This window comes from Schistocerca cancellata, chromosome 7 (assembly GCF_023864275.1).
Source record: "Schistocerca cancellata isolate TAMUIC-IGC-003103 chromosome 7, iqSchCanc2.1, whole genome shotgun sequence".
NCBI lineage: Eukaryota > Metazoa > Arthropoda > Insecta > Orthoptera > Acrididae > Schistocerca > Schistocerca cancellata.
Genome location: NC_064632.1, coordinates 493,312,706 through 493,325,069, shown reverse-complemented (window position 1 = coordinate 493,325,069; position 12,364 = coordinate 493,312,706). Strand labels below are relative to the sequence as shown.

Genomic DNA, 12,364 nt, shown 5'->3' with positions numbered 1-12,364 from the left:
CCCTAGGCTGTGGCTAAGCCATGTCTCCGCAAAATCCTTTCATTCAGGAGCGCTAGTTCTGCAAGGTTCGCAGGAGAGCTTCTGTGAAGTTTGGAATTTAGGAGACGAGGTACTGGCAGAAGTAAAGCTGTAAGGATGGGGCGTGAGTCGTGCTTGGGTAGCGCAGATGGTAGAGCACTTGCCCGCGATAGGCAAAGGTCTCGAGTTCGAGTCTCGGTCCGGCACACAGTTGTAATCGGCCAGGATGTTTCAACCACAACCCTTCCTTTGCTGTACTCTTTTGAGACGAGCACGCGGACTGGTCTCTGCGCGTAGCCATATTTTTGTGCAACAGCCTCCCGAAGAAAATTCCTACTCTGACGTCAGTTGATTTAGTTTACCAAAATGGTTCAGAACCTCATAATTAATATTATGTTTGAGCCTCTTCAGGCAACTAGTTTCCAGAAAAATCGATTTTTTACGCAAGTTTCACGTCCGATATGTTTGAAAATGCTAAGGTGACATTTTAATAGCATACGAAGTTTCCTACAGTGTGTTCGGAAAGTTCTGTTACAAACTTGTAGGGTTTGTAAAAGGGAGTGAGTATATAATACTATCGCAGGTGGCGCCGAATAGCACAGTGATGTAGTGGTTGCGATAGTACACTATTGCATGGAGTGTCGTGAGTTCAAAACTCATGTGGACTGTAGAATTTTAATTTCTATATTCGATTCGAGTCATACTAGAAGTATCTACGAATGTCAAGAATCATTGGATAGGAATGTTTTGTAGCCGTATATATGCTGTATGTGTTTCTGGCCGGAGGCAGTTCGCTCCGCCCTCTTGTATGTGCAAGTGCTGAATAAACCTTCGTTAAGTGAAGTTAGTGTTCGTCATTCATCTAATTATACCTTCTTCTACGTGACAATATTCCGAATAGGAACCCATGTCCGGAAACGTACCGTTTCCGTTCCAAGACGGCTTCAATTCAGATGTGTAACGCTTCCACGTATGGTCAGAGAAAGAGTTACGTCTCACAGTGGCTTGTTCCGGTACGCAGTAGGGTAGACAGGACGACGTGTAAGACATAAGGCGACCACCTGATGTTGTAATGCACCAGTACTATTCGATACGTACGGAATGTTGGGTTCTTTTTTGTTCTGGAGTAATGTAACATGTAATCTTCAATTGTTAATATAAACAAATGTGCTTGTGTGATAAATGGATGTTTCGTTATGTTTCCTTTCGAAATGTTGTGTAACAATTTCACTACATAACACCTAATTCATTTTCTCAACCAGAAGTGGATGAGTTACACCTCTGAATGGAAACCGTCGTAAAACTTAAACGGTACCTTTCCGGACATGGGTTTCTGTTCAAAATATTGTGTTCTCACTCCCATCTACAAGTCGTTGAAGTCTGTAACGGAATTTTCGTACATCCTGTGTAAAACGGTTGCGTACATTTTTCTGTGGAATTAAATACTTCGCAAATGATCAAGATTTTTCGAAATGTCACATCCACTCAAATTTGAATCTACAGACTTGAAATAATTATACTAGATGTGTATACCACAAAAACAGTGAATGGAAGTTTTTATACTGTCATTTTTAATATTATCAAAGAAGCTATGAATTAAAAATACAGAATTTAGTAGAGTGTAACAGATCATCTACTCTTCAGCATTAAGTTCTAGGTACTACAGCACAATATTCTGACTTTGAAGTGATAGAGATGTACAAAGTTCCAAAGAAATCAAAGTGCTAATAAAGGGTACAGCGATGACAGAAAGCGCAGTTGAGAGGAGAATGTCTACCCGAAATATTCTACTTAAAAATCGTGCAAGCTACATTTACTGGAATAGAGAATCGAAATTTAAACAGGATGTTCCTCAAGCATTTATCTATTGGAAAAATAGAAAGTAGATACAGTAATGAGTGCGACAGATACTTAAAATATAATTTGGCAAGGAGGGTGCATTCCAAGCATGTAGTTAGATGCACTGACCATCTAAAACCGAGTGGTTCAAAAATGGCTCTGAGCACTATGGGACTTAACTTCTGAGGTCATCAGTCCCCTAGAACTTAGAACTACTTAAACCTAACTAACCAAAGGACATCACACACATCCATTCCCGAGGCAGGATTCGAACCGGCGACCGTAGCGGTCTCGCGGTTCCAGACTGTAGCGCCTAGAACCGCTCGGCCACCCCGGCCGGCTCCGAGCGGTTCGCTCGTTGTCCGCACAGTGTGTTGCAGTCGGTCACGGTGCAAATATCAGTCTATCGGAGACTCGAAATGTATTCGTGTGTGCATGACCGTAAGTAAGGGTGGGGACGGGTGGGAGCAAACTGGGCAACTGCTCCAAATCTGAAGTTTTTACGGGGTGGCAATATTTGCGGAAAACATCACGAAAACCATTGGCATGAAACAAGTTCCTAAAATTTGAATCTCCCGCTCACAGTGAAGAAGTGATATATATCAGTAGTTCTTATCAGTTTCCATGCCAAGATCTTGAACACTCAGCATATGTATCTGAATGTTTAGATTTCGAAAGCTACAAGCCTTACGAAAAGAATGAAAAAGTCATACTTTCTTCCAAAATCGTGACAGATGCTAAAAGGTAGCAAGTTATAACACACAGCTTCACAAATATACTTGAGTACTCCCGCTTCGGCTTGCTCAAGAGTAAGATAATTTTCTGCTGTAAGACGTACAAATAATTATTCAAGGGCATCATAAAACAGGATCGTCTTAGCTACCTTGATGTCCATGCTATTGAATCAGACTTGACAGTGAAACTGGACTGTGAACAATATGTAAACTTGTTTGCAAGTGACAGGGCAAGGAAAAAAACCCTCATTATTTAAATAATACCTGTTTTGTCCCAGATACCTTTCTAAGTGTAATGTAAGTTGTCTGTATTATTTCTGGGTAATTGTAATGAAAGCTGGATTATAGAATTTAGATTTAAATTCCTTGTACGACGCTATATTAAGTTTCTACATTTGTAATACTCATAAAAGCACTGCTTTAGGTTTGCAAACTCATAGTTAAATATTTCACAGACAAAAAACGTACCCACATACTTGACAAACTATAATATTATCTGTATTTCAAGTGTGGCGGAAGGGTTTTGGGGGTTAGCAGCAGAAATTTTATTTCTTTTTTTTTTCAGGTGCGCCATGAGTCCTAAATACGAGCCTGTGTGTGTAACGATAGCTGCAAACTTGAATGCGAATCGTACTTCATTCGCATTGTATAGAAATTAACTTTTGTGTGAACGTTAGGCAAGCATTTGCCTCGTCCGTTCCGGTTTCGCGAGCTTTTGTAACCCACTCGTATTGAAATCCGCGTGGCGAGTAGGCATTGAGCTCTCCGCTTTTAAGGCGAGTTTATGTTGAGCAGACACAGAGTTTGTAGAGCTGTGAATAGCATATTGATTCCGAACTGTGGTACGGTGCTGACGGCAGGAAACAGTTTTGCTGAAGTATTAGATTTTGTGCGTATTATGTAAGGAAAATTTGAATACACTGATTTCTTCGTGACAAATGAGTTACGTGGTTTCAGGAGGTACTTCGTCGCAACCTCACAGTATGAAGTAAGAGTTTTCGGACAACTGGAAATGTGAACAAATGGAATGCAGACGCCAGACGCCTGCTATTGTAATGTTACCTACCCGAGTAACACACAGGCCCTGCTGCATGGTGGACAATACATAATGACAACGAAGCTAGAGTCAAGCGCCACACCACACTGTGTCTGCAAAAGTAACTAACTGAACGCGAAGGGATCATCCTTGTAAAGCATTAGACATTTAGAATTAATCTTTCACTCTGCAGCGGAGTATACACTGTTATGAGAAATTCCTGGCAGCTCAAACAGTTTGCCGGATCGGAACTCGAATCTTGAAAATCGCTTATCGAGGGGAACGCTCTTACCGTCCAGGCTATTATGGAGCGACTCACGTCTCGTCCTCATAGCTCTATTTCCAAACTTTACAAAATCTGTTCTGCAGTCCTTGTGGGACGAGCACTCCTGGAAAGAAATACGTTGCGGGGAAACGGCTTAGCCACAGCGTAGGGGATGGTTTCCCGATTGTTTTATCGTGGCCTAACACTAAGCTATTTCTCAGCTATATCACGTCTTTCAGGAGTGTTAGAGAAGTAAGGTACGCAGGTGAAATGTGAAATTTCGAAAGAAAAACAGACGTAGTGTGATAACAAAGCTTTGAGGAGGGATCCAGAGTCGTGGCCGGACGGAGCAGTCGGTATGAGCGTCGCATGCAAAGGGTAAGGTCCCGGGTTCGATTCACGCACTAGCACACAGTTTCAATGTCAGGAAGTACTATTAGACCATTACTACAACTCTTTCCAAATTAATATTTTAATATTTTGAAGAATTCGACATGCTACCACGGTACTATAGGTTTTAATTTTAATGTTGACTGTGCCTTACTCTGGCATGTTATAGTAATTTTATGCTTCTGAAGAAGGCTAGATTAATTTAGCCGAAACCTGGTCAAGATCACAAAATTTGCACAACTGAGAGTGATTCTTCAAAATATTAGTCAATCACAGTAGCTGACGGGGCTGCAATATGCTAAAAATTCCTGCACAGGAATAATGAAGAAAATACATACTGACCGTCCTCTACAAACAATTTACTTATACAGATTTCATGTGACGGAATCAGCATAGAGGGAGATTCAAAACTGAGAAAGGAACCTGACAAAGTGGTCAGTATCACTGGAACTTTTATGAACAGCCTTACAAGAAGCTTGCAGATCCTTGAACTATGAAAATAAAGGATGAATAATATTAGTGGTAAATATCAGAACAACCTCCGTGTTTCTGAGAACATGTTTGCCCATTGAGCAAACAGGCATCGAGAAACGAAATGAATTAAAAAATGTAAGAGTGATATCAGAAATGAATCGAAATAAAATTTCTCAAGTTACGTCAGTTAAAACTATCGGGAAGATGAGCTGTGGTCATATATAAAACTATTTATTAATGTACCAGCCCCTGTTTGGGAAGACGTTCTCTGATAAAAACCAGCAAGAAGCGACAAATAGGTTTGTAAATCGACCATGACTTCTTAGCCAGGAAGTCTTAACTGAAGCAAACACTATTGTTAGTATATAGGTCGAATTGCACAATTTAGGATAGTTGCAGACAAATATTAGATGGACAGCAAAAGAAATAAATAAACAGATTCGCAAAAATGTCCGGATTACTTTTTATAAATGAAATAGTTTTCCCATTCAGTTTCTGATATATTTGAAACGGAAAACTTTAATTGGAAAAACATTCCCCTCTACCACATCTCCATCGAGGTCCTGCACGCTATTCTGGACAGAAATATTTTGTTACCTGAAGTCTGAAAAAAAAGCGAACTCCTTTTAGTTCGCGAATCGGTAACTGTTTGTTTGAAAGTACACCGACAGTATCCATACAACAGCACTTTTCGTTCACATATTGTCGATTAAATATTACGTGAGACATCAAGTAAGAGATTCTGGAATGAAGTATTGTCTCTGGCTGGCATTTGTTCATCGTATTCGCCAGTGCTCCATTTAGTTCGTATGCTTCCTATTCTAAGGCCGGAAATTTGGGTCAATCGAGCAGTTAAGTGCGTTCGTCTGCACCCGAAGTTACTCTAACTGAGGCAACGCATGGAGAAAAAAATTATTTTCGGGAAAATGTCGTCTCTCCCTTCATATTGATAACGAACCTGTAATGCCTTCCAGGGGCTTGAGGTAAGAAGACAGCACCTAGTCGAGATGAGAGGACGTGGACCATGCACAGAAGGTGTCAAGTGCAAAGGTGGAGGCCAAGACCACTGTCTTTTTCCCGTCAAGATGACGGGCGAGGGGCCAAGATAAACCGGATAACAACCGTGTTCACGATATCGAACTGGATAGAAGAGTCAGGGCAAACAAGCCGTCTAGAAGGTCAGGAGCAGAACAAGAGCCCGCACCACAGTCTAGAGGAAACAGAGATTTGTTTCTAGAGTGGGCAATCAGGAATGACCAGGCGAATGGCGGATAACTGAAGAAAACTTCACAAGCCATTTTATTGGATGATCGGTTGTGATAGAGCCGCACTCTCATCAACGGATATTATGCAAAAATTTTAAACCATAAGATCCGGTGATGACAGTATAACTCTGTCGAAGCCGGTCATCCAATAAAGTCCCTTTTCAGCGATCTAGGCTTGTGAAGTTTTCTCAAGTTATCACATATTACACATCGCACCCAGACTGACCATGTCAGCAACATATAAAGATGGAAGGGGTCAAATAGAATTCAAATGCTGAGTTATCACAAAGAGATGTTTGAAGTCCTGTTGTCGGAAAACGAGACGGAAGCAACAGAGAAGTTACAACCAGTGGTGCCAATTGTGGTTCAAGATAGAGAAATACTTGCTGTTCTGGATTCAGGGAGGGATGTGTTCGCTTTCTCAGAACTTGTTTAGAAATCTCTGGTAGAAAAGGGTCAGCTACCGACGTTACTACTACCAGGTGCCAGAATTGCAGGTGTGTTCGGAAAGAGAAGTAAACCTTCGACGTTACCTTCTGGCTGGAGTTTACGATGGGAAACAGCGTGTTTAGACACAACATGATTGTTTTTCCGCAGGTACGCATACCAATTCTACTGCGGTGAGACAGGCTAAGAAGTGCACAACTGCAAATAGATGTAGAGAAGCAGCTATGCAAGGCTATATCTGATGGGAAACAGGTGAAACTGGCACTAAAAGAGAGGGAGAGAGGTTGTTGTCCGACAGTGCAATGAATTCCGAAGTACTAAACGTGTGTGCAACATACGAAAAAGAGTACTCGATAATAGAAAATGTAAGAGCAAAATTGGTAGCAGAAGAGGCAGTAATTCATAGCAGTCTCATAAATGAATCAGGCCAGAAAACGGAAGCAGATATCGTGGAACTAATGGAGATACCACTCCAGGCGCCGGCCGTGGTGGTCTAGCGGTTCTAGGCGCTCAGTCCGGAACCGCGGGACTGCTACGGTCGCAGGTTCGAATCCTGCCTCGGGCATGGATGTGTGTGATGTCCTTAGGTTAGTTAGGTTTAAGTAGTTCTAAGTTCTAGGGGACTGATGACCACAGATGTTAAGTCCCATAGTGCTCAGAGCCATTTGAACCATTTTGAACCACTCCAGGCGAAAAGAAAATAGTAAAGCCAGTAGCTGTACCACTACTACCATGTGTTTATGCTGCATCTGGATGAAATTACACAGTTAGAATAAGAGTTTAAAGTGAAACCCAAGCTACGTTCCTTCACTAAGACATATCATATCGCACTTCCCAGTATGTTGACAAGACTGATGCGTGATTGTATTTGTGGCAGATCTGAGAATCTGACGATTGCAGCTAGTTGCTGTCGAAACTGGTCATGAAATGAACTATTTCATATGAAATGATCTTGGCACCTAATATTATAAATTGGTAGAATTCTATAGGAAGAATCATCCAGGGCGCCACTGATTTTAGCGGTTACAAGGAAGAATATATCTCGGAAATGATGGAAGCAATGCGAATATGAGGTAGACAGGTTCAAGGAATAGTTGGTAAATGCAAGACTTTTAGCTCAACCTAATCTTACTCCACCATTTGATCTTGCGACTAACCATTTCTATTGCGGAAACGTTGCTCTACTGTATGATGTAGAAAAATACGCAAATGGATGGGAACACAAGATAACAGCATTCGAGATTCAGATGCTCAATAAGAGCTAGAGGAATTATTCTCCACCTGATCTTGAAGTCCGGAGTTTCAAAAGTCCAGTTTTTTTTTTCTAGGTCGCACACCTACAGTTACAGAATGATCATAAGGCGCTGAATTCTTGATGAAAGCCAAACGCACTCATGGACTCCTAATGTGATGGGTAATGACCTTCCAGAAGTTCGCTGTTTCAGTTCACCATCTTCAAGACACGGAGAATGTGATGGTCGATTCCCTATCAAAGCTACTGGTTGTGGAAGAAGGGGTACTGCACTTACAGTACTATGGGTATAAAGTAAGGCTACTGTACATAGATGGCGTGTTCCTTACGAAAATTTCTTGAGGAATCTCATCTGGCAACTTCGTGGAGGAAGAGACAAGATTCTGTGCGGCAAAACATATTCGACAGATCCAAAGTTAGAGGCTGTAACTGCCTAAGACAATTGTATTTGATGTGGAATGAAACACTATTTCACAGGCATAATCATGGGCAAGGGCGATGGAAGATATGCGTGCATAATGTAACTGTAAACAAACTTACCTGTTATGTTCAGATCAGATAAGCTCATTTTGGAGCAAATAAATGCTTGGTACACTTGCCGAAAAATTGTCATTTTAAAATATGTTGAGGTGAACAAGGACGTATTTGTGCTCCAGTATGGCCGGCCGCGGTGGTCTAGCGGTTCTGGCGCTGCAGTCCGGAACCGCGGGACTGCTACGGTCGCAGGTTCGAATCCTGCTTCGGGCATGGGTGTGTGTGATGTCCTTAGGTTAGTTAGGTTTAAGTAGTTCTAAGTTCTAGGGGACTTATGACCTAAGATGTTGAGTCCCATAGTACTCAGAGCCATTTTTTTGTACACACTGGTAATAGTAGAGCTGGTTTTGAAGACTGAATGTGGATACCATTTAGGGAACATTTATGATGGCAATGACAAGATACCTGTTGACAAACATCTTGGGCAATTCTTCAGGGTGAGATGATTTTTTTTTTATTTTGTTTGTTTGAGTCATCGGTCTTCTAACTGGTTTGATGCGGCCCGCCGCGAAATCCTCTCCTGTGCCAACCTCTTCATCTCAGAGTAGCACTTGCTACCTACGTCCTCAGTTATTTGCTGGATGTATTCCAATCTCTGTCTTCTTCTACAGTTTTTATCCTCTACAGCTCCCTCTAGTACCATGGAAGTCATTCCCTGATGTCTTAAAAGATGTCCTATCATCCTGTCCCTTTTCTTTATGAGTATTTTCCACATATTCCTTTTGTTTCCGATTCTGCGCAGAGCCTTCTCATGCCTTATCTTACCAGTCCATCTGATTTTCAAAACTCGTCTGTAACACCACATGTCAAATGCCTCGACTCTCTCCTGTTCCGGTTTTCCCACAGTTCAAGTTTCACTACCACACAATGCTGTGCCCCAAAAATACATTCTAGAAAATTTCATCCTCAAATTAAGGCCTATGTTTGGTACTAATAGCCTTCTCTTGGCCATGAATGCCAATCCTGATGTTAAGTTTTTCGCTGCTCTCATTTCTGCTACTTCTCATTACGTTCATCTTTCTTCGAATTCTTTCAATCCATACTCTGTACTTATTAGGCTGTTCATTCCATTAAGCAGATCATGTAATTATTCTTCAATTTCACTCAGGATAGCCATGTCATCATCGAATCGAAACACTGATGTCCTTTCACTTTGAATTTTAATTCCACTACTGTACGTTTATTATATTTCCATATTTGCTTCTTCGAAGTACAGATTGAACAGCAGGGGCGTGACACTACATAAAGATACCTGTTTTATTTTCGAGAAGATAACTGCCTATGTATGCTATACTCCGTCCAGCGAGAGAAGAACTATGCCAGTTGAAGTGGCCTTGGCGCTCTTGCTTTGCTCGTCGAAGACGCGAATCATGAGATTTTGTTTACGTTACCGCGCCAACGGCCCGGTGTTTGGTTCAAATGGTTCTGAGCAGTATGGGACTCAACATCTGAGGTCATCAGTCCCCTAGAACTTAGAACTACTTGAACCTAACTAACCTAAGGACAACACACACATCCATGCCCGAGGCAGGATTCGAACCTGCGACCGTAGCGGCCGCGCGGTTCCAGACTGAAGCGCTCGGCCACTCCGGCCGGCAGCCCGGTGTTGCGTTAGTGCTAGGCGACCACTGCTTTCAGTCATCTGTTCCACGTGCTTCATCCAAATTTGCGTGTGAACGTGTGCAGTCCACTAATTCTGTGAGTTTCTTACAGTGTGTGTGGAAAATGGCTTCCTGTAGTGCAGAGAAGAGGTCTTATGGAATACGAACTACGCTGAAATCTCAAAAACGCCAATTTGCATAAGGTTACATGTTTACTTTGAAAGTGAAAGGGGCAATGGTGAAACTCTGACCCTAGTAAGTACAATGATTGACAGGGTGGCAGAAACATTGAAGATCTGTGCCGGCTGTTGTGGCCGAGCGGTTCTAGGCGCTTCAGGCTGGAACCGCGCGACCTCTACGTTCGCAGGTTCGAATCCTGCCTCGTGCATGGATGTGGGTGATGTCCTTAGGTTAGTTAGGTTTAAGTACTAAATTGTATGGGCCTGGTGACCTCAGATGTTAAGTCCCATAGTGCTCAGAGTCATTGGAACCATTTGAACATCTGTACAGCGATAGTGGAGAGGGTCATAAATTACTAAGAGGATGCCAATTCAGCTGAAAGCTCTGTTATTGTGACACCCGGAAAGTCATGGACGAGATCGTGTCGTGTAACTGGAACAGACTACTTCGACGATAGTGCTACCAGGCAACATATATACACATCCTACAGCAGAAAGGAATACCCGACACCTACATAACTGATGGCGTCACTATCGGACAGTGGTCTGTTCACAGGCAAAACGACAAGTCACTTCAATGTTTAAAAAAATGGTTTCCGGTGTAAAAAATTCTCAGGAAGAAAGGCACTAATGGAACGCGGAGGCATTGTGGCATGAAGATGTCGTCTCCAGCTTGAGTTGCTAGCAGACGACATGCGCCATGAAACTGTGAGTGTACCATCTGGTAAGAAAAGGCGACTAATTAGTGTTCACGCTGGTTCAGAAAAGAGAAATTGATTACCACGAGGAAATGAATGCAGATACAAAATGGTTCAAATGGCTTTGAGCACTATGGGACTTAACATCTCAGGTCATCAGTCCCCTAGAACTTAGAACTACTTAAACCTAACTAACCTAAGGACATAACACACATCCATGCCCGAGGCAGGATTCGAACCTGCGACCGTAGCGGTCGCGCGGTTCCAGAGTGAAGCGCCTAGAACCGCTCGGCCACCAGCAGCCGAATGCAGATACATTTAAAGACTAATTAGTTACTCGTTTGCTACCAAATGCTATTTCTCATAGTGTTTTTGTAATGGAAAACGCGTCGTACCATTCTGTACAATTAAATATAGCACCAACGGCTACTGCAAGGAAAGAAAAATTGATACTTGATTGAAAAATAATAAAGGAGGCTTTGAACAGAACATGTGAGAAGCGTAACTTGTGGAATTAGTGAAGTGATACAAGCCACAGAAGATGCACTATGTAATTGATACGTTAGCAGAGAAAAACGGCCACAAAATTATACGTATTCCACCGTACTAGTGCCATCAGAAATCAATCTAGGGTAAAATAATAGCAGATTTCGCGTAGTGAAATAAAATCTTCACGGTGTGAGCCACGGAGAGACTGGAAATGAACAACGCCAGAAAATTGGAAGAACGTCGTGAACCACGTATGGAAAGAGATTACAAGGTCGCACATAGAAGAAGGCGTAAGATAATATTCCGTACAAAATATCGTAATTTCCTTAGGAGACGATGACGATAGGTGCAGTGAAGAAAGCTAAGCCTGTGTGGTCTGTTCTCCCGTACGAAAAATAAAATTAATGTCTTTATTCGCTATTGTACATGTAATATTTGTACATTTTCCTGTACGTTGTCAGTGTCGAAAATCTATTGGTGTGCGTTTGTGTAAAGAGGTGAACAGTGCTAGTACATGAGAGGAAACATTTAATCGAGAGCCGGCCGTTGTGGCCGTGCGGTTCTAAGCGCTTCAGTTTGGAACCGCGTGACCGCTACGGTCGCAGGTTCGAATTCTGGTTCGGGCATGGATGTGTGTGACGTCCTTAGGTTAGTTAGGTTTAAGTAGTTCTAAGTTCTAGGGGTCTGCTGACCTCAGATGTTGAGTCCCATAGTGATCAGAGCCATTTGAACCATTTAATCGGGAAATTCAGTAGAACGCTGCCAGGATAAATGCTGCAATGAATAATGCGGTATGATTAGACTTTGTAGACCTGGCTATTGCGGGGCAGAAGAGTGGGAGGGGAAGGTCTGTCACCACACTCCCCGCCACGCCACTCGGTGGCCCACTGCGTTTCCACAGCGAATACTATAGTATCATCCACGAACGATGGCGGTTCAAATGGTTCAAATGGCTCTGAGCAGTAAGGGACTTAACATCTGAGGTCATCAGGCCCCTAGAACTTAGAACTACTTAAACCTAACTAACCTAAGGACATCACACACAACCATGCCCGAGGCAGGATTCGAACCTGCGACCGAAGGCTGAAGCGCCTAGAACCCCTCGGCCACCCCGGCCGGCGATGACGGTTCGCACGCGTCGAT

At 42.6% G+C, this 12,364-nt stretch overlaps 1 protein-coding gene across 1 annotated transcript in view; it reads right to left on the bottom strand.

Moving 5' to 3' along the window:
* The window catches only part of LOC126092007 (tubulin beta-1 chain-like), a 93,090-nt gene that overhangs the window by 61,779 nt on the left and 18,947 nt on the right, over positions 1-12,364 (bottom strand). The gene's annotated exons all lie outside the window — the stretch shown is intronic.